The sequence below is a fragment of the Thalassophryne amazonica genome, chromosome 3 (assembly GCF_902500255.1).
Source record: "Thalassophryne amazonica chromosome 3, fThaAma1.1, whole genome shotgun sequence".
Taxonomy (NCBI): Eukaryota; Metazoa; Chordata; class Actinopteri; order Batrachoidiformes; family Batrachoididae; genus Thalassophryne; species Thalassophryne amazonica.
The window spans coordinates 141,140,877-141,165,154 of NC_047105.1; the positions used below are offsets into that span (position 1 = coordinate 141,140,877).

Sequence of the window (24,278 nt, forward strand, 5' to 3'; positions counted from 1 at the left end):
ATGTACTGGTGCCATGTGTCCACATCCATCACACTACAGAACCATCTTGCATCTTGGATGGCAACCTCTCAGACAGACAATATGTCCACCTACACCTATCAAAAGTAACCATCTAATGTATCTGCTGCAGAATGCTGAAACATGGGCATCACCTTGGCCTTCTTCAGTTGTGGGGGTACTCAACACCATGCCATTTGGATGCTGGATCATGCACAGATAAATGTGCTAGATGTCCAAAATTTGATCCGTTCCCTTACAGTGCAGTTACTTTATCTGAGTCTCCCATGTAACAATTTGTTTGACACATCATCATCAAATAGTTAATCGGGGTCCTCTGAAGAGACATAGTACCAAAGACATCTACTCATCACCTTAGGTCACTGGTTAGCATCCCAGTTTTTTACAACCTCAATTCCAATGAAGTTGGGATGTTGTGTAAAATGTAAATAAAAACAGAAATTTACAATGATTTGAAAATCCTCTTCAACCTATAGTCAATTGAATACACCACAAAGACAAGATATTTAATGTTCAAACTGATAATCTTTGTTGTTTTTGTGCAAATGTTTGGTGATTTTGAAATGGATACCTGCAACACATTCCAAAAAAAGCTGGGACAGGGCAACAAAAGACTGGGAAAGTTGATGAATGCTCAAAGAACACCTAATTGGAAACAGGTGAGTGTCATGATTGGGTATAAAAGGAGCATCCCCAAAAGGTTCAGCCAATTCACAAGCAAAGATGGGGTGAGGATCACCACTTTGTGAACAACTGCATGAAAAAATAGTTCAACAGTTTAAGAACAGTGTTTCTCAATGTTCAATTGCAAGGAAGTTAGGGATTCCAGCATCTACAGTCCATAATATAATCAGAAGATTCAGAGAATCTGGAGAACTTTCTACAAGTAAGCGGCAAGGCTGAAAACCAACATTGAATGCCCGTGACCTTCGATCCCTCAGGCAGCACTGCATTAAAAACCAACATCATTGTGTAAAGGATCTTATTGCGTGGGCTCAGGAACAATTGAATATTTGTGTGCCGAATAAAAACTTTGTCACTTTGAAAACTTTAGAAAACCATTGTCAGTTAACACAGTTTGTCACTACATCTACAAGTGCAAGTTAAAACTCCGCCATGCAAAGCGAAAGCTATACATCAACAACATCCAGAAACGCTGCCACCTTCTCTTGGCCCAAGCTCATTTGGAATGGACAGACACAAAGTGGACAAATGTGCTGTGGTCTGATGAGTCCACATTTCAACTTGTTTTTGGAAATCATGGACGTCATGTTCTCTGGACAAAAGAAGAAAAAGACCATCCAGATTGTTACCAGCGCAAAGTTCAAAAGCCAGCATCTGTGATGGTATGGGGGTGTGTTAGTGTCCATGACATGGGCAACTTACACATCTGTGATGGCACCATCAATGCTGAAAGGTACATCCATGTTTTGGAGCAACACATGCTGCCATCCAAGCAACGTCTTTTTCAGGGACGTCCCTGCTTATTTCAGCAAGACAATGCCAAGCCACATTCTGCACGTGTTACAACAGAGTGGCTTCGTAGTAAAAGAGTGCAGGTACTAGACTGGCCTGCCTGCAGTCCAGACCTGCCACCCATTGAAAATGTGTGGCGCATTATGAAGCGCAAAATATGACAACGGAGACCCCGGACTGTTGAACAACTGAAGTCATACATCAAGCAAGAATGGGAAAGAATTCCACCTACAAAGCTTCAACAATTACTGTCTTCAGTTCCCAAACGCTTATTGAGTGTTGTTAGAAGGAAAGGTGATGTAACACAGTTGTAAACATACCACTGTCCCAGCTTTTTGAAACGTGTTGCAGGCATCCATTTCAAAATGACAAAATATTTGCACAAAAACAATAAAGTTTATCAGTTTGAACATTAAATATCTTGTCTTTGTGGTGTATTCAATTCAATATAGGTTGAAGAGGATTTGCAAATTACTGTATTCTGTTTTTATTTACATTTCACACAATGTCCCAACTTCATTGGAATTGGGGTTGTAACTATATGGTAAAATCTGTTATGGTTAGGGGTTTGGGAGGAGCCGAACCAAACAGGCACTGGACCCAAACACTGGGAGTAGAGGAGACAAGGGTGAGTGAATGCACTCGTATCACAGGAGGCTCAATAGCAGAAAATGCTGAGTTCAGCACTGTTGTTTAGTTCAGGAATGATCACAGTCTAGGAACGTTCAGAGGTCAGAAATGTAATATAGCAGCAGCGCGACTATGACGCAGTTCAGTTTAGCTGTAGTTCAGCTTCAAGATTGAGCTGAAAGTTCTTATTAGACCAGCACTCAGTTCAATACAGTTGAGAAGAAGTTCACAGGCAGGAGCTTGATGAGAACGGGATCTCAGGAAAGCAGATGAACAGGAACGTAGCTGACGGAGGCAGAGCAGGGCGCTCTGGCGGCAGATGAAAGGTGAACAGCGGCACAGCTGAGCACTCCTAAATTGGCGTGGCAGCATACAGGAATCAGCGGACGTTGCGGCGTGGAAGCCAGCGGACGTTGCGGCGTGGAAGCCAGCACAGGAAGGCGTCTGGAAACACCAAAGGTCAGAGAACTCTATTACGGGAAATAGAGTGGCCATGTTACCTTGAAGAGAAGCTGCGGAAAGCTCAGAATTCACGCTGAGGAAGTCTATGTGAAATCTCTCAGTAGGTTCTGGTCTTAAGCTGATCTCAGATTCTGGCACTGATGAGCTGAAAGCCGGGGTTTAAGTGCACCGCTGATCATCATAGACAGATGAGTCACAGGTGCGAGGAGCAGATGAATCTCAGGTGCGAGAACAGTACCTCAGCTCTACTTGCACACCACCTGGAGGGGAAACAGATGAACAACACACAAAAAGGACAGACAGGGCAAGGGACCAAGGCAGCCACAACAAAATCAGAAGCATCAGGACTCAAAAGACTTGGAATGTCTTTCATCGGCAGAAACATTGGCATTGACAGACACCTCTTTCCTCTGATGTTATGAGTCCATAATCACAGGACTCCTAGACTGCAGAGATAAGAGAATATTTCAGTAAGTGATGTCAGAGTGGTTTATTACAAATCCATCCATCCATTTTCTATACAGACTTACTCCAGTTAAGGGTCACAGCGAGGCTAGAGCCTATCCCAGCAGTCATAGAGCATGAAAATAGAGCCAGATTTCTTAACAAAAGCACTAACTGCTGTAAAATAGCAAAAAGTAAAGTGATCACATGGACAGACCTGGCTGTAATTGTCTGCAGAGTGGAGTTGCTGGTTTCAGTGGGACTCCATCATCAGAGCAGAAATAATTTTACAATGTGGAACAGCAACAATGACATTATAATGCAAATTTACAGTGCGATCACACGCCGACTCTGGACTTCAAGCAATCTCACTTGCAAAATGGAGGACATTTTCTCCTTTGATAATGACATTTTAAGAAGATTGAAGACACCCGGTTGTGGAACACTTACACATTCTACAATATGCTTTTCCAGCAGATTTATGGTGCTGATAATGACTGGAATTTATGTCAATTCTTAATGGGGCAGACAGATGAATCACTTTCAGCCATAATTATGACATTTCATTAGTCAGATCTCTGTGGAGGTGTTATGGCAGTTTGTGCTCATGCATGCAGTGAGACTATTCCTCAGTTTGCCCTGAAAGTAAATTATGAGGCGACTGCACGTTCAGTGAGATAAACTGTGAGACTGAATTGCTGAGAGCATGGTTATACACACTCGTACAAAACTGATAGTCATTTGATAATGATATAAAGGGAGTGAAAGTACAAGCTGAACAACAGGCGCCTCTTCTCTGTTTGCGCTTATGAAAGATGTTGAGCAAAAAGGTTTGCTTTACCTGTCAATATGTCATTACTTCAATATTTACTTTAAATGCCATGAAGTCAAACAGCTCAGTCTGTTCATATCACTCTAACAACTTTGACTGAGGACCACAAATGCAGAGAACCACAACAATGGTAGAACAAAGCTGGTTTATTGTCCAGCAGGCTCTTATAGCAACAGCTTGTAAACAACAGACAAATGGCTTCTCTTACACTTGGTGGGGTCAGACACACCAGTGATCATTCCTCCAGGCAGCAGTCTGTCAGAGAAGGCAGCAGAATAGTTGTTCTAAAAACAGGCAGATGGTCAATGCACAGAATTCTATTATACCAGAAATAGTAGGCAAAACTCAGTCAACATGGAATGGTAGCATGAATCTGTAACAGAGTGGCTAACACTAGAAAAACACTATAATGTGAGAAAACAGGAATGAACAAAGACAATCTGGCAATGAGGGTATGCGCTTATGGCTTTTAGGATGGCAAATACTGTGACCTTACACATTAGCGTGCAGAGACACATTAATGTGTAAGGTCATGCACACGATGTTAGGAGAGGCAGAAGTTAAAACATCAGACATCACAATGTATTTTCTGTAAGTGGCACTCAGTATGCAGAAGACAAATATCATCACTAGAATAACAGAGATCAAAAACATTCAGCAAAACATGACACTTTGCAGTCACACACTTTAGCCAACAGGTCAACAGCAGAGGCCTGGAGTGAACTTAAAAAATTTAATGTAACGCAATGCTAAAATAACCTCAGCCGCATTAGCATAAAATTAGGAAATATAATGTCACTTTTTGACCTCTTACAATACGTCCAGGGTAGCCAACTTCAAACTTGTCCAAGGTCTGTGTCCCAAGAATGTTCCCTGTGAATTTGAAGATTCTGGCAGTAATAGAACTGGACTTATACTGAGCACAGACAGACAGACAGACGGACGAATGGAGGCAAGGTCTTTGCAATACCTGATGGCCATATTTTAGCCTCAGGTAAAAACCAGATCACCATGTGTGGGCATTAAGGAGGAAGGGATACTGTGATTTTTACTAACATCAACAGAGGAGGGTCTGAGGTTATGTGGTCACCCCTGTCTGGACTACTTAATATTTTTCTTTTTTCTATTTTTACATTTTCCACATTGTTCCAACTTTTTTTCTGATTTGGGGTTGTATATGTTGCATGAGCACAGAACACCTGGCACACAGCACTTCTGTATGTTCCTCTCTGAAATAACATCTGTGTAAGGCCACACAATGCACATTGTACCGTAATACAGAACTGAACAAAGCTCAAATGCAACATTCATAACACCTTATAGCACCTTATTCACCCAAACATGTTATTCTCCTCACCGGGCCCTTAGGTCATGGTACCAAACACTCTTTTTAAAACTCATGTGGATCGATTGTTTCAAGCAGCTGCGCCAAGACTGTGAAACACTTTTCCTGTGCACAGACTCCACTGACTCTTTTAAAAAGCAGCTGAAGACACTTTTACACAGATTAATATTTAATTAAACTTTTGTGCTGTTTTATATTTTAAAGTTTTTTTATATAGTTTGATATGTCACAATTTTATTTTTGCTGTTTCTTGTCAAGCACTTTGTGATTTTTATCTGTGATATGGTATTTTCTTACTACCTGTTAGACTTGTATTTCTGTCCGATTGTATTAAAGACACCTCTGTTAGTGGTGAAAATTTCAAATGTTGAGTGATTTACATATTTAGTTGTCTCACCAGGGACACTTGTATTTCTGGGACTTTGGCCTTTGAGGATGAGAAGAACTCATACCATTTTGAGTTTGCTGCTCAGAGGAGATTGGCAGTGCCAATGCCTTTGCATGACATTGAAGATCCAAGTGTTTAGGTCCCTGATGTTTCCAGTTTTACTGTCTGGTTGTGAGATGCACACTAAGCAGCAAGCTAAGGTAGTGACTGGATGTCAGTCAGGTTTCAGAATTCATCATAGTACAGAAACAGCATTAGTGAAGTTTACAAATGATCTTCTTATGGCCTCAGACAGTGGACTCATCTCTGTGCTCGTCCTGTTAGACCTCAGTGCTGCTTTTGATACTGTTGACCATAAAATTTTATTACAGAGATTAGAGCATGCCATAGGTATTAAAGGCACTGCACTGCGGTGGTTTGAATCATATTTATCTAATAGATTACAATTTGTTCATGTAAATGGGGAGTCTTCTTCACGGACTAAGGTTAATTATGGAGTTCCACAAGGTTCTATGCTAGGACTGATTTTATTCACTTTTTACATTCTTCCCTTAGGCAGTATTATTAGAAAGCATTGCTTAAATTTTCATGGTTACGCAGATGATACCCAGCTTTATCTATCCATGAAGCCAGAGGACACACACCAATTAGCTAAACTGCAGGAATGTCTTTCAGTCATAAAGACATGGATGACCTCTAATATCCTGCTTTTAAGATTAAGCTTAAAACTTTCCTTTTTGCTAAAGCTTATAGTTAGGGCTGGATAAGGTGACCCTGAACCATCCCTTAGTTATGCTGCTATAGACTTAGACTGCTGGGGGGTTCCCATGATGCACTGAGTGTTTCTTTCTCTTTTTGCTCTGTATGCACCACTCTGCATTTAATCATTAGTGATTGATCTCTGCTCCCCTCCACAGCATGTCTTTTTCCTGGTTCTCTCCCTCAGCCCCAACCAGTCCCAGCAGAAGACTGCCCCTCCCTGAGCCTGGTTCTGCTGGAGGTTTCTTCCTGTTAAAAGGGAGTTTTTCCTTCCCACTGTCGCCAAGTGCTTGCTCACAGGGGGTCGTTTTGACCGTTGGGGTTTTTACGTAATTATTGTATGGCCTTGCCTTACAATATAAAGCGCCTTGGGGCAACTGTTTGTTGTGATTTGGCGCTATATAAATAAAATTGATTGATTGATTGATTGTCAAATCTACATGCCTATTGCTAAAAACAGCCTTTGCCCCCTGACACCCCTACTCGACTGTCAGTGTAACGTCAGGGCTTGGTTGTCACAGAATTTTTTGAAACTTAATGAGGGCAAGACAGAGGTTATATTGTGCCCTCGTTGACTTGGGACCTCTCAAGGATTTTGTATGTCCCAAGGTCACCAGCCTTGGCATCACTATAGACAGTTATTTTAAATTTGATAAACAAATCAATGGTGTTTTGAAATCGTGCTTTTATTATCTTCGTCTTTTATCAAAGGTAAAACTGTTTTTATCTTTTAACCTTTTTGAACAAGTTGTGCAGATCTCTGCAAAACAGAAACGTGTCACAGGACTGCTCAGTTATAGCATAGTTATAGCATCTTTGCATGTTTTTTTCCCTCAAAATTTCTGATTATTGTTTAAAAAAAAGTTTAGAACACTTGTAATTAAACTAGCTACATAAATAAATAAATAAAAAGTTCTTTAGAAACCTTTCTTCATCTGTGAATTAAAACCACCTGTTATTTCAGATTAGATAATTTCTTGGTTAACATAAGGAACCCTGAACATTTATTTTAACCAAATAAAATTACATGGAAATTTGTACATATTTTAAGTCTGGTATATTACTCATATCTCATTTCAACCAGAAAAACAGACACTGTAAATAAATACAAATGTTTATTATAAATGCAACAGGAGATAATTTAAGAATGACTGCAGTGTGATTGTAAAGTAGGATTTCTGTGACATAAACCTCATGATGATTTTTTTTTTTTTTTTTAACTGAGTCATTTCATCTTGTAATTACGTCAGAATATGTGATTGCCTTTAATGTTGTGTTCAGGACAGAGTCATTTCTAAAATATGAATTTGACTAGTGATTGTGAATGTTTTAAAATTGTGCACAATTAGTGGAGAGCTTCTACCTGTGCAAATGTCTTTTTACTTTGTTTTTGTGGACATTTTTAATGATCCATTCATTTATTTTTAAAATATAAAATGAAACAGCTTTTTAAAAAAATAAAGAGCCTTTTATTTTGAAGCAGGTGATGTTATGCTGGATTCTCAGGACCAGATGAAGGTCTCTTCTGCAGCTTTGACCTCTGGTGTTGTTGTTGAAGACAGCTTTTCTCCTATTTTGAAGAGCAGAGATGTTTTCTTCCAACTGGACTTCATGGTGTTCAACTCATCAATTGAAGTTTTTGAAGCACATCTGTATTTAGGTTGTCTGCACAGCAAATGTTCCTGATTGGGACAAATAAAAAATATAAAGAAACACTAAACAGTTTATATATATATATATATATATATATATATATATATATATATATATATATCAGGGTGATGGGAGAATGGTTCTTTTGTTGTTTTTGAAGCTTTTTTTGTGGTTTAGCCAATGAAAATTCAAAGATGGCGATTGCTCAAGTTTTTTTCATGTTGTGGAAACAGCCAGAGTGTGACGTAGCAATCTCCGCCCCCCTTACCGCTTCTGAAGCGAAGCATCTGATGTCATGCGTTAAAGCATTGGTGGGCGTTGCCTTACGCATCTAAAACATCGCAGTGTGAAAGGCCTGTTAGTGTACTGTACGTTATTAGTGTGTTAAACATGGTATTATTAAATATTAAAACCATTCACACATGGAGTAAATATTACAGAATTACCAGTGCGTTTCAGTGAGATCATCTTCAGTCTTATACACCTTTACAAAATGATATCTGAAAATAGTTCAATTCCTTATGTCCCGCTTGAAGAAAAGTCCATTTGTCACAAGTTTGGTGCCAGGTTACAGCGCTGGCTGTAATCGGTTAATTGCGACTGGTGGATCAAGTCTCTGCTGTTAATGAGCCGCTTTGCACCACAGGTTGAAAGACTCTCAGTCCCTCTTCTGCTCATAGCTTCTCAGTCTGCATGTGACAAAATTATCCCATGATCCATAAAACAATAAAGTTAAATAAAATAATGTGAAAATACTCCGTTTTGCTTCCTTGTCGAGTGGAGACGCCGCAGATATCGTGCGTGTGCGCTCGTCAATATAAGTGTTCCACCTACCAATCAAAAGGATTCTGCCGGCGAGGATTCTACACGTATAACACAGTGCAGCTCCAACCTGAACCACTTGGTGGAAACGGGGCTGTCAGTAGCCTGTAAACATCCATAAATTAATCCATAAATGAATGGGGCTATTAAGATAATGGTTCTCATGCTGATGTCACTTCCTCCTTCTTCTCCAATGTCGGGATTCACTGGAAGTTCCTGGTTTTTAGTGGCGCGTAGTTCAAAATCTGAATATTTATCTTTAATGTTAGTCTTAAGTACTCAAAAAACATTACATATAGTGTCACCTCCACTTTAAATAAATGGAACAACAACAACAAAAAAACCCTGACATCTGCTTCCAAGAGGAGGGGATGGATCAGTTGCTTGGGTGGTTTGTGGCCATGACCCAGGGAGGCTCTGTTGTGTGGATGAGGGACTCAGTGATTTACTTATTTAGGAAAGGTCAATAACAAATTAACCCCGACCACTACAAAGACCCACAACACAGCTTCATGCCTTCACATTACTTCCTTTGCCCACTGATTGTCCAAAATTCAGATTTTTTTTTCTTTTATGGTGATATTCAGTGGTGGGCATAGTTCCACTAATCCACTATCCGCTAATTATCGAAGCTAATTTTTTTGTTAGTGAATTAGCTTTTCAGCTAACTTCAAAAACCATCAGTGGACCAATTAGCTTCCAATAAATTTAGTTTTAGACCGCTAATGTTTTTTTTACGTAGTAACGGTGAAAAACATTTATAAACCCTGTTGGCTCCTGTCTGTTTTGTATTTTGCAGCAGTGAGGCAGCTAAGAGGAGCTGAGTTCAACTCTACCCCAGCAGAAGGGGCCTGGCTGCCAGGCTACTACAAAAAAAGCCAAAAAACAAAAAAAAACAACAGTCATTACCCTTTATAGCATGCAGCTGTCCAGCTGTAAGGCCGAAGTCCTAAAAAGGAAAGCAGGATTGACTTATGGTTTTGATTTATAAACCCAATTATTCCGGATAGTTTAGCTACATTAATGTCAACTCTGTCATTTGCACAAAGTGAAAATATTACGCGTATCTTTTAATTTTAAAGTAATGCACTAATTCTGAAGTTTTAAACATTAACACACAAATGCCAAACTGCATTATGGGTAAACTGAGCCTGTGATCACTAATTTGTTGATTCATTTAACCAACACAAAAGGTGTCTGAGTGCACACAGCCGGGCTGCGGCATGTTAAAACAGACTGTCAAATCACGCAGCAGGCGATCTGAATGTTGTATGACAATATGACAAGCCAACAGCGCCAAAAAATACGCCATTTTCAGTCATGTATCCCCACAAATACGCTGTAACAAATGTTGTTTTGTCAGTTATTTATGGTGCTTTTTTCCCTCTTTTACTTAAATATGTTTATCTCATTGTAAAATTTCCGTCTGGTAATCAGAGCTTTTGTAAATTGCAGGTTCAAATCCCGTGAGTGGCATTTATTTTTTTATTTGATATTCAGGAATTATACAACTGGTTTTTGTTTTATTTTTCTCCACATCAGCACACATTCCAGCTGCTCGCACTGTGTTCGTGCACGCACAAGATGATTTATGGTTCCCTATTTCATGTGTTGTTCACGGATTTTCTTCCACTTTCTGCATCTTTCATGTTATGTGTGAAGGGACTCTTCAAGATGACTCTTCAGGGTTGCTGTTCGCCACACTTCAAAGGCGGTGACGTTTGTCTGGTATATATATATATATATATATATATATATATATATATATATATATATATATATATATATATATATATATATATATATATATATATATGTATACACTCAACAAAAATATAAACGCAACACTTTTGGTTTTGCTCCCATTTTGTATGAGATGAACTCAAAGATCTAAAACTTTTTCCACATACACAATATCACCATTTCCCTCAAATATTGTTCACAAACCAGTCTAAATCTGTGATAGTGAGCACTTCTCCTTTGCTGAGATAATCCATCCCACCTCACAGGTGTGCCATATCAAGATGCTGATTAGACACCATGATTAGTGCACAGGTGTGCCTTAGACTGCCCACAATAAAAGGCCACTCTGAAAGGTGCAGTTTTATCACACAGCACAATGCCACAGATGTTGCAAGATTTGAGGGAGTGTGCAATTGGCATGCTGACAGCAGGAATGTCAACCAGAGCTGTTGATCGTGTATTGAATGTTCATTTCGCTACCATAAGCCGTCTCCAAAGGCGTTTCAGAGAATTTGGCATTTGACATTTGCTGGCGTTTGGCACGTTGGAGAGGTGTTCTCTTCACGGATGAATCCCGGTTCACACTGTCCAGGGCAGATGGCTGACAGCGTGTGTGGCGTCGTGTGGGTGAGTGGTTTTCTGATGTCAGTGTTGTGGATCGAGTGGCCCATGGTGGTGGTGGGGTTATGGTATGGGCAGGCGTCTGTTATGGATGAAGAACACAGGTGCATTTTATTGATGGCATTTTGAATGCACAGAGATACCGTGACGAGATCCTGAGGCCCATTGTTGTGCCATACATCCAAGAACATCACCTCATGTTGCAGCAGGATAATGCACGGCCCCATGTTGCAAAGATCTGTACACAATTCTTGGAAGCTGAAAATGTCCCAGTTCTTGCATGGCCGGCATACTCACCGGACATGTCACCCATTGAGCATGTTTGGGATGCTCTGGACCGGCGTATACGACAGCGTGTACCAGTTCCTGCCAATATCCAGCAACTTTGCACACCCATTGAAGAGGAGTGGACCAACATTCCACAGGCCACAATTGACAACCTGATCAACTCTATGCGAAGGAGATGTGTTGCACTGCATGAGGCAAATGGTGGTCACACCAGATACTGACTGGTATCCCCCCCCAATAAAACAAAACTACACCTTTCAGGTGGCCTTTTATTGTGGACAGTCTAAGGCACACCTGTGCACTAATCATGGTGTCTAATCAGCATCTTGATATGGCACACCTGTGAGGTGGGATGGATTATCTCAGCAAAGGAGAAGTGCTCACTATCACAGATTTAGACTGGTTTGTGAACAGTATTTGAGGGAAATGGTGATATTGTGTATGTGGAAAATGTTTTAGATCTTTGAGTTCATCTCATACAAAATGGGAGCAAAACCAAAAGTGTTGCGTTTATATTTTTGTTGAGTGTATATATATTCCCAGTTTCTGGCAAAATTTGATGCAGCAGCGCTGCTCCAGTCGTTCCGCCATTTTCCTTGCAATGAAAATCCGCCGAGAGCACTACACACGTCCTCACACAAAGGCTGCTTGGCAAGCACACGTGATTCAAATCCATCAGGTTTTTGCAAAAAATAAAAAGGTCCAATACTTTTCTAACAGACCTCATATATATATATATATATATATATATATATATATATATATATATATATATATATATATATATATATATATATATATATATATATATATATATATATATATATAGCGCCTGTGCTTCATGTTCGTTGGATGTTGGTGAGGATGTTCATACTTGGCTCGATGTTGGCAGGTGTAGAGAAGGTCCCCACCATGTATTTATTTTAAAGATACTACTACACATTTCAAGTCGTCCTGTCCCCGTTGCTGAAGAGTACCCCCAGAGTACGATGTTTCCACCCCCATGCTTCACGGTTGGGATGGTTTTCTTGAGCTTGTTCTCATCCTCTAATCATGGTAAGTGGAGTTGATTCCAAAAAGCTCTATTCTGGTCTCATCTGACAACATGACCTTCTTCCATGCCTCCTCTGGATCATCCAGATGGTCACTGGTGAACTTCAAAAGGGCCTGGACATGTGCTGGCTTGAGCAGGGGTCCCTTGTCACCCTGCAGGATTTTAAACCATGACAGCATCATGTGTTACTAATGTAATCTTTGTGACTGTGACGGTCCCAGCTCTCTTCAGGTCATTGACCAGGTCCTCCTGTGTAGTTCTGAGCTTTCTCAGAATCATCCTTACCCCACAAAGTGAGATCTTGCATGGAATCCCAGACCGAGGGAGACTGACAGTCATCTTGTGTTTGTTCCACTTTCTAATAAATAATCATAACAGTTGTTGTCTTCTACCAAGCTGCTTGCCTGTTGTCCTGTAGTCCATCCCAGCTTTGTGCAGGTCTACAGTTTTATCCCTGGTGTCCTTAGACAGCGTTTTGGTCTTGGCTATGGTGGACAGGTTGGAGTGTGATTGATTGAGTGTGTGAACAGGTGTCTTTTATGCAGGTAACAAGTTCAAACAGGTGCAATTAATACAGGAAAAGAGTGCAGAATAAGAGGACTTCTTAAAGAAAAATTAACAGGTCTGTGAGCCAGAATTCTTGCTGGTTGGTAGGGGTTCAAATACTTATTTGCAGCAGTAACATACAAATAAATTATTAAAAAAGCATACATTGTATTTCCAGATTTTTATTTTTTTAAATTATGTCTCTCACAGTGGACATGCACCTAAGATGAAAATTTCAGACCCCTCCATGATTTCTAAGAGGGAGAACTTGCAAAACCGCAGGATGTTCAAATTCTTATTTTCCTCACTGTATGTTTTACTTTTAAAGGCATGCACTAAATTTGAAGGTTTTAGTGTGGACATGCTGTGTCCAGGTGCATTATGGGTAATCTCAGTACATTCATGACAGAAGAAATGCATTTGAGATGCTCTGATCAGGCTCCACATGGACAACAGCATTAAACTCTATGTGCATTGCGCCTAAAACTCTTGTGAATATATTCTCTGGGATACAGACGTTGTTATTGTGTTTGTTTTATGTAAAATTGCCAGAAGAAGCCCAGGTTGCTTCTCCATTATTTTCAATTGGAATCATTGCAATCGATTCATGTTTGTGCTTTAGAATGCTGCTTGTGTCAAACACTGTCTGTCGTCTTTGTTCCAGAGTAATATATATAAGATGTCTGAAATTCAGTTTGCGTTTATTAAATTCGACCCATCTTAGACATAGCAGACACAGATTATCTGGAATTTTGTTTTGGCAAGTTTTCACAGTCTCTACTGCTATCTACTGGCCAATAGTGTTCATGGCAGTATTCGCCCTAAGTACTGAGTGTCTGGGCATCAGTAGATGGCAGTGTTTTATTTATTTATATTTATTTATTCTATGTATTTTGACACAGGTTATATCAGAGGGTTGTCTAATTACAACTTGGCTTTGTTTTGCAAATGCCTATTTTTTTTTTACAAAAAAATTTGCATATTTTACAAAAGCACATTTATATGTAAACACCAACAAACACCTCACATTAACGTGTTGGTTTTTACATAGAATGAATGAGTCAACCAATCAGTGTTAGGGGAGGCACATTTTACTCATAATCTCTTTGGCATCTGTCTGTGTTTGTTACAAAACTTCAGAATTAGCGCATTATTTAAAATTAAAAGATATATGTTATATTTTAACTTTGGACAAATGACAGAATTGACATTAATGGAGTTATTCTATTGGTATTAATTTCATTTATAAATCAAAACCATAAGTCAGCACTGCTTTATTTTCCAAGACCTCTGCCTCACGGCAACACTGCTGTTGAGTAGAGAGTTGAGCTTTGCTGCTCCTCTCAACTGTTTTTCTGCTGGAAGCTACATAATAAACAGGAGCTTCCAGCAGGGGTCAGGATGCTCAAAGACAGAAGTGCTGACTCATTGTTTGGGTCTGTAGTCTCCTTTGATGCTACCAGAAGTGATTGTGGCGTTAAAACTCAAACTCAGCTTGTTAGTAGTTGCAAGTGTATTGGAGACAATACTAGAAGTTATCGGTTAACTGTAGCTTCCAACAAATCTTTGGGTGGTTTATCGGTTTAGCTTTATAAAAGATAACTTTTCGGTTAGCTGTGCCCACCACTGGTCATATGCTTCACACACTTGGAGTGAGTGGGTTCAGTTCCACTCCTGTATGTGAAAGTGGAACAAGAATGAGCAAGAGATTAAGGAGTTACTTTTTTTTTCAAATATGACACTACACTCACTCCTGCACTACTCACCTTCACATCAAATGACAAGGATCTACAATATAACTCACATTTGGGTGATTCTTAGACTACGGGCACTTATTATGTCCTTTGATCATATTGTATGAAAAACAGAAAAAAGGGGAAATTTCACATTTATAGTTATCTTTACAATGAAAGTGTTTTAAAAAAAATGTTCTAGTAGTCTATGATGACTTTTTCACCTTTTTTCAGCATCATTATATGCAAATATTGCCGTTTTGTGCTTGTCCCACACCCAGATTTTTGATCTTCAATGATAAAAATGAATGGTAAAAAAAACAAAACGTTTTTTTCTAATGTTTTAAAATATCTCTGAATAAAATATCAGTGAAATAATCAAAACATAATTGGGGTATTCAATGTCATACAACTGTTGTGATTTTTTTAAACAAAATGTAGTTGTCCCACACTATTGCTGTAATTTCCACCACAACACTGTAATGTCCCTTTAAACAGTTTGTATGAAAGATTGTTTGGGTAGTTTCTATGGAGATAAACAGTGACATCAGAGCACATGTATATAGTGCCAAATCACAACAAACAGTTGCCTCAAGGCGTTTTATATTGTAAGGCAATGGTGTGGTGGAAATTACATTGACAAGGCCAATAGTGCCCGTAGTTAAAGAATCACCCATGTAATGGATTCAGGTGGACCAGCGAATTTTGTCTGTTATAATCAAAATCTGCTATATGTATAAAACTGACCAAATCTGCTACCGCTATATGTATAGATTGATAGATAGATAGATTGATAGATAGATAAGTCTGATTTATATTTCTCCATCTCTGTCACTCCATGGCCATGCAATGATATTGACGTGCACGTGACCCAAGTTCTGTGCCACATCTTTATACACTTTACCACAGGAACAGTGGCTTTTTCTGGATTAATTTGTCACTCAATGAGCTCCACTTCATTATGCAATCATCAACCTCCAAAACAACAGTATGTGTAATTTCCCTCTATGAGTTGCGGGTCATTTGTGTGTCTTTTTCTGACTCCGTGTTGTGAAGTTGGTCATTTTTACGTCGTTTTCTGACAAACAAATTTGATCCATGATCAGAATGTAATCAGTATGCTCACTGCAAAATCTTTTAAAATATGACAGGAGAGGAAGGAGCAAAACTGGCCGGCCTTTTAATAAAGGAAATACAGTACACATTTTCCTCAAATCAGTGAGTGTCCGTGTTGAACTTCATTTCATACTTCTGTTACTGGACACATCCAGACTGCCCTGTCCAGTACATGCGAGGGGTTTTTTATGAAAATGCATTGCAATCATACAAGATGTTTTGAAAATCCATTGTACAAAATCCGTTATATACAGTGTTTATTACATGGAAAACCATACAAAAGCATTGGGACTTTTGTCCAGTGAATGTGAATATCCGGTTTATATGATGACGGTTTGGGAAAATTTACTGTATTTAGGTGTCATATAACACAAAAAAGAATGTATCCCATTCATGCAATGGTTAGAATATTTTCATGAGTTGAAAATATTTTTGCCATTGAACTCAAACATGCATTATTTATATATCATTTTGTTATATTTGCCACAGATCCTTAGGTCTGGGAGCCTGGGTAAGTCTGTAGTTCAGTAAATGTGCCTTACAATAATAAACTAAAACCATCCAAATTCAATCCAAATTGCTTCTCTTTGTCTTGTTTTCTCAAACATGATGGTTTTGTTAAAATTGATTTGCAATATTTTTTTTTCCTAGCAGTGGGTTATGAGCCATCAGCAACAATGAGAAATGATTCATAATGATGTGAAACAAGAATGGTAAAACTGCCCACCAGTTTGATGATTGAATATTAGCAGCTGTTTGGTTGCAACATCACAGATACTGTATTTAGTCAGACATGGTTCCACATTCAGTCTAAGTGAAGCCAGTGACTAATTCATTTGCTGTCTGTTATCAGTATCATGGTGCAGTAACGCCGATGAGCTCACAGGTGTGTAATGTGCTGCAGTCACTGGCATACAAAAAGCTGTTACTGCTTCTCTGTAGACTGACTGTTGCCCACAAAGGACATTTTGTTGGTTGACATGCATGTCAGATGGCTTGCTATGTCAAGGTCTCTCCTCATAGCGTCTCCTCAGGCTGTTTGGCAGCGACAGGACGAACACTGACCTCTGTCATTCCACTGGCTGAGCAGCAGTCAGTGAGCCTGCTGGTTCCGGGCCAGCTGAGCCATGCTGCTGGGTTTACTCTGTGGCCCCATGCCCCTGGTCTGGATCTGTGCACAGCCCCTAATCCAGCCCAGCTGTCTCCACTTCATTATGCACTGATTAGGAGTCAATTAGCGAAGGAGGCGGGGTTTTGTATGATGGCCCCTAAGGACAAAAATAAAAGCATGAGTAACAGCACAACAGAAACACACTTCAATTCTGAAATTGTTCACACGCAGGAACTGCAAAATACATGCAAAATGTGAAGTGCTGCAACCACTTTGAAAGGGAAACGTATCATGCATGCTGCTTTGGATAAAAGCATCTGGTTTGATGAATGTTCAGAATGGATGCTCAGCATTTAGGTCTCAGATTAACAGCATTTTTATAAATATCTTAAAATGGAACACCTCTTGGGTTCTGTGCCGATGTGCCACCACAGCATGCAGTGAACCGGACACCACCTTCATCACAGGAGGGTAAAATGAGCTGTTTTAGCCAAACGTTTACATTTAGTTTTGGTACTTCAGTGCACAAACACAAACCGGTAGGATTTCCAGTGGTGGGCCGGGGGGAATCACATCCATCCTCCATGTTAGATGGAGAATTTGCAGGAGTGGCCCTTGAACAAGGAACCTTCTGCCCTTGCAACAAGCTCACCTAAGTGCTTGGTCATCACCCTCTATGGGTAGAAAAAGCAGTATCCTGCAAATGAAGCAATGACTTAAATACCACACAATTTATCAAACTCAAAGCTTTTTTGCTCAAACCGGCAGGTCAGAACTACTGCCTGAGCAGGAAGCTGTGAAATCAACAATAGATTTTTAATTTTTTCCAAGGGGTATGCCCCTGGCCTCTCCCCAGTAGGGATGTGCCTTCATCACACACAACCAAATTGCAGGCCCCGCCCCCTTCACCTGATTAGTGGAGCAGATAAGTATGACTTTTGGCCAGAATTGTTCACTTGGTCATACAAGCATCAGATTTGGCATGAATGTTCTTCATAAATCAGTGTTTGAGAAAAAAGTGCTGGCCACTTGAAAATCCAATATGGCCAGGTAGGGGTCAATGAAGAATTACACAGGGGTCAAAATTTAAAAATGCTCCAATCATAGTGAAAAGTATAACACATTATTTGTCTGATCATAACTATTCCAAAAAGGTATTGTTTGGACTATCTATGATTGAATGTTATGGAGCTATGGAGCAAACTGAAACTGACCTTTGTCACCATTCTTGCTGTTTTTACCCCATAACTCCATAACATTCAGTCATAGATAGTCCAAACTACACCTTTTTGGAATCATTGTGATCAGACACATAATTTGGTATAGCTGTCAATATGATTGGAGCATTTTTAAATTTTGACCCTGTGTCATTCTTCATTGACCCCTACCTGGCTGTCATATTGAATTTTCACGTGGCCAGCACTTTTTTCCTCAAACACTGATTTATGAAGAACCTTCATGCCAAATCTGATGCTTGTATCGCCATGTGAAGGATTGTTTCAGTTATCTTCTGCACTATGAAGCAAGATCCGCCTCTGATTTGGAAGATATCGAACATTAAACACCAAATTGAACTGTAAGCAGGAGATAAAACCTGATTTTGCATAGTGACCTCTTTGTCCTTTGCACGCTCCACTGTAGCTTTGTCTGTCGCTCTTTGTAACTGAAATCTGCACCCATCTGTTTTCTTCTGAATAAAAATGCTTGTAAAAGCTGTGTGACCTGTGACCTGATTTCAAGTGGTTTTGTATGACCTGAAGCATTTAAACTCTGAGTCATCCTTTTAACCTGGGCTCTGTAGGCTTTTAAAGCTCTCATTAGGGCTGAGATCTGCTCAATGGTGGCATTAAAGAGAACTCAGCTGTAGTCCGCCAAATTGAACCACATGTTTGCGCTAACGGGGAACAGCCATCTCAATGTGAACTCACCTGCTCTTCCTCAGGAGGAGCAATTATGTCGCGATAAAGGAGGAGGCATCCCCACATGGCCTCGGAGCCAAGCCCTTGCTAATTGACAGCGTTACGGATTCAGAGCAGGTTCAGTAGCGAGCGCTCTCCTCTTCCCTCCGCTGCCTCGGCATCTTTGTTTTCCTTTGTCAACTCGCACCTTTTGATATACACATCAACACATGTTTTATTCATGCACTTTGGACAGAAACCATTCAAGATCACCTTGCTGTTGCCTGTCGGCATGAGGAGTGTTTGCTATGTGCATGTGTGTGTGTGTGTGTGTGTGTGTGTGTGTGTGTGTGTGTGTGTGTGTGTGTGTGTGTGTGTGGTATGGTATGGGGAAGGGGGGGGGGCTGCTCGTTTGGAAACAGTTTCTGTTGTGCAACACAAAGAAATGACTGATTCATGTGTGTCACTGTATCACAACCAACTGTACATTCCACACCATGCTTCCAAATTTTCCACAGCTCGTGACGTTTTAACTCGACTGCGATGCTAAATGAGGGGCTGGAAAGCACCAGTAATGAGCACAAACAGCACAGGCTGAGCTGCAGGGGATGTTACTGCTCCTGCATCCCAAAGGGTGTTGGTTTCTCTCCGGCAGCAGCTTCATGATAATCACAGCATTAAAGATGTTCAACTTCAGTTAAAGTTTTCTTCCATTACAATCATATCAGTGATTATCAAATCCCAGGGTCCTGCTGTGGTCATGTCTTTGTGCAGTAATTACAATGGAAGCAAAATTTATCTGATGAGCATATAGACCTGTGGTTCCCAACTGGGGTGTCAAGACCCCTCTACAGGCCATATAATAGATCTGATTGGTCAAGACGGTGAAATGGGATGTAAAAGAAAAAGAAAAATTGGGCAATGGCTTTACTATGTCTTATTTAACTGATTAAAAAAAAAAAAAAAAACAACCATGCGGCATGTGAGCTTAGTGCTACCATTAATATTTTTTTTCCTTTACAAAATGTTTCACATTTTAGTTTTATGTCAATGGAACATAATTAGAGAGTGAGACTCTAAAACCCTTTTTGATTTTTAGTTTTTCATTTGCACCATAATACAGTCGATTTGCTAACGTGGCTTATGAAATTCATAGAGTTCGTTCCTGAAGTTTGTTGACATCTAAAAATTTGCTTGTGACCTCCACCCCCATTCTGTTTTTTTCTTCAAATCCTTATGTTTCAACACTTAGATTTTATGTTAAAACAACGTTGATGATGATGTTAACTCCACTTAACACAGCTACCAATAAGACCAGAATGGCTGGAACACATGTTGCATTATGGGTCCCAGAAAGAATGATCCAATACTGCAACTTTTTAAGAATAAGTTTAAAATGTGTGTGTTTCACTTGGTGGAGCTGATTAGGTTGTTTCTAAGAAGCATGATGCTGAAACAGCAGCTCAAGTAGAATTACCAACACAATTTTAAAACAAGTACAAATTTTAACTAGCGTGTTGCATGCGGGGATCCATGGGATCTACAGTGAGCAAATTAAGTATTTGAACACCCTGCAATTTTGCAAGTTCTCCCACTTAGAAATCATGGAGGGGTCTGAAATTTTCATCTTAGGTGCATGTCCACTGTGAGAGACATAATCTAAAAAAAAATTCCGGAAATCACAATGTATTTTTAATGTATTTGATTTTTAATAATTAATTTTTATGTTACTGCTGCAAATAAGTATTTGAAAACCTGTGAAAATCAATGTTAATATTTGGTACAGTAGCCTTTGTTTGCAATTACAGAGGTCAAACATTTCCTGTAGTTCTTGACTAGGTTTTCACACACTGCAGCAGGGATTTTGGTCTACTCCTCAATACAGATACAGATCTCAATTTCAGCTCCCTCCAAAGATTTTCTATTGAGTTCAGGTCTGGAGACTGACCAGGCCACTCCAGGACCTTGAAATGCTTCTTACGGAGCCCCTCCTTAGTTGCTCTGGCTGTGTGTTTGGGGTCATTGTCATGCTGGAAGACCCAGCCATGACCCATCTTCAATGCTCTTACTGAGGGAAGGAGGTTGTTTGCGAAAATCTCACAATACATGACCCCATCCATCCTCCCTTCAATAAAGTGCAGTTGTCCTGTCCCCTTTGCAGAAGAGCACCCCCAGAATATGATGTTTCCACCCCATGCTTCACGGTTGGGATGGTTTTCTTGGGGTTGTTCTCATCCTCTAAACATGGTAAGTGGAGTTGATTCCAAAAAGCTCTATTCTGGTCTCATCTGACAACATGACCTTCTCCCATGCCTCCTCTGGATCATCCAGATGGTCACTGGTGAACTTCAAACAGGCCTGGATATGTGCTGGCTTGAGCAGGGGGAACTTGCTTCCCTGCAGGATTTTAAACCATGACAGCATCATGTGTTACTAATGTAATCTTTGTGACTGTGGTCCCAGCTCTCTTCAGGTCATTGACCAGGTCCTCCTGTGTAGTTCTGAGCTTTCTCAGAATCATCCTTACCCCACAAAGTGAAATCTTGCATGGAATCCCAGACCGAGGGAGATTGACAGTCATCTTGTGTTTCTTCCACGGTTGGGGAAGTGTCGTGACACAGACCCACAACAGGGGGCGTTAATGAAGGGACAATGGAATAGCCAAAAAGTAACAATTTAATGTTGTGAAGGTGCACAACGTAGTACAGACAAAAACAAATATGCGTTATATCAATCTGACACAAGGTGACGTGTGGCAGGCTCGAAGATAAGAGACGTCCGGTGCGAGAAGAGCCGGATCCCACACAGCTTCCACCACCAACGGATCTGAAGAACACCGGAGCCGCCAAGCCCTGCGCCCCAGGTGGCCACTGTCTTCAGCAGTCAGACCCGGTACTGCTGGCAGAAAACAGAAACAGTTCTGGATGAGTGTGAGTTCGCACACTCAGTAATCCCACAGTCTGTGTTCTTTAAGGAGGGAGCACCTCCACCTCCAATCACACACTCGTGCAGCTCCTGTTTAACCACTTATCTGGTTTGGGGTGTGAGGCAAAGCCGTCGCAGTCCACACCAAACGCCAATCCCACAGATAAGGACACACCACAGGAAAACGGCTGCAAAGAAGTTCAGATTATTACTTAATGTCAGTCAGCAGAGAAGTTACCTGTATGGTAGAAGATTTCTCGGCGAGGAGGTGGAGTTGCAGTCCGGCCTTTGTAGTGGTGGTGATGGGTGACAGCTGGTGTTGATAGGTGACAGCTGTCACCTCCAGCGGCTCCGACGCCCTCTCGTGCTTGGAGCCCGCACTCCCAGCAGGGCGCCATCTGGTGGTGGTGGGCCAGCAGTACCTCCTCTTCAGCAGCCCACACAACATCCACTTTCTAATAAATAATCATAACAGTTGTTGTCTTCTACCAAGCTGCTTGCCTGTTGTCCTGTAGTCTATCCCAGCCTTGTGCACATCTACAGTTTTGTCCCTGGTGTCCTTAGACAGCTCTTTGGTCTTGGCCATGGTGGATAGGTTGGAGTGTGATTGATTGAGTGTGTGAACAGGTGTCTTTTATACAGGTAACAAGTTCAAACAGGTGCAATTAATACAGGTAAAGAGTGCAGAATTAAGAGGGCTTCTTAAAGAAAAATTAACAGGTCTGTGTGAGCCAGAATTCTTGCTGGGTGGTAGGTGTTCAAATACTTATTTTCCTCACTGTAGATTGGGTAGTGATTATAGAATAGGTAGCTGGCATTTTTCAAGGGTAGTAATAATTTAAGCAAACCTTGTATAATGTGTTGGAACGGTGTGTGAGTCCATAATGTTTACTTTGCTATTTTGGGTCTGTGTGTGCCAAATAAATTCATTCATTTATTCACTCATTCATTCATTCAGAATATTTTTACAGCCTCAGACCTCAACAATTTTTAGAAGAGGAATTCAAAACCTTTATTTCCTGTTAATTCTTGCATACATTTATACAGTGTTTAGGTTCATGTTATCACATACAAACTATTAATATGTATATGGCACAGACATGAACGAGCGAAGCTCTTCAGCATCTCACCATGTCATTTAGGTCCTTCAGACATTTTTGGAACAAATGCTTCAGGGGACCATTAGCATGGCTAAACCTTTCAGCATCAGCTCCCTCCTCCTTTTTAAGCATTTTTCTTTTTTACCTTTAATGCCTTTAACACTGGCAGACCCAGAGATTTTTGTTTCTGCTGCCTGCCCCCTCGTCTTTACAAAACATGTTAATTCTTCTCTATATGCTAACATTTGGTGAGGAATTAACATGCAGCTCAAGTGAACCTATCTGGGCACATTCCAAAGAAACATTAGGCCACATTCCCCTGTTGTGTCTAATTGAGCCTGAGTGCAAAAGTTTTCAGCTATTATTTCAGCTGGAGATGACTTCTCAGTTTGTCTGCCAGCACTGCCCCTGCAACATTATTCATTTTGCAGTCAGTTTTATTGAGGTCATATCTTATTTCCATTTTACCCTATTTTCTATCATTTGATCCAAGACAGGTTTTCCATTTGTTATTAAAAAACACATTGTAATAATCGCCTGACATTTTAAGAAGGACAGAAGTATTTCTCATGAAAATCCTTCATGAATGGTAATTTGGTTGGAGGCTAAACACCAATTACAATGACAGTTTGCTGTACAAAGCTCACAATGTCATAGAACTGGGATTAGCACCCCCCAACAACAACAACAACAAAAAATATTGGAATAACAACAAACAGAAGGTATAACGTCAGGAAGAAAACAAAATTTTAACACAACCCCAATTCCAATGAAGTTGGGACGTTGTGAAAAATGAGAATAAAAACAGAATACAATGATTTGCAAATCCTCTTCAACCTATATTAGATTGAATACACCACAAAGACAAGATATTTAATGTTCAAACTAATAAACATTATTGTTTTTGTGCAAATATTTTGTCATTTTGAAATGGATGCCTGCAACATGTTTCAAAAAAAGCTGGGACAGTGGTATGTTTACCACTGTGTTACATCACCTTTCCTTCTAACAACACTCAATAAGCATTTGGGAACTGAGGAAACTAATTGTTGAAGCTTTGTAGGTAGAATTTTTTTCCCATTCTTGCTTGATGTACGACTTCAGTAGTTTAACAGTCTGGGGTCTCCGTTGTTGTATTTTGCGCTTCATAATGCGCCACACATTTTCAGTGGGTGACAGGTCTGGACTGCACGCAGGCCAGTCTAGTACTCACACTCTTTTACTTCAAAGCCACACTGTTGTAACACGTGCAGAATGTGGCTTGGCATTGTCTTGCTGAAATAAGCAGGGACATCCCTGAAAAAGACGTTGCTT

At 40.2% G+C, this 24,278-nt stretch overlaps 1 protein-coding gene across 1 annotated transcript in view; it reads left to right on the forward strand.

Annotated features, from left to right (window-relative positions):
* LOC117507665 (contactin-4-like) overlaps positions 1-24,278 on the forward strand; it is a 641,244-nt gene that overhangs the window by 92,571 nt on the left and 524,395 nt on the right.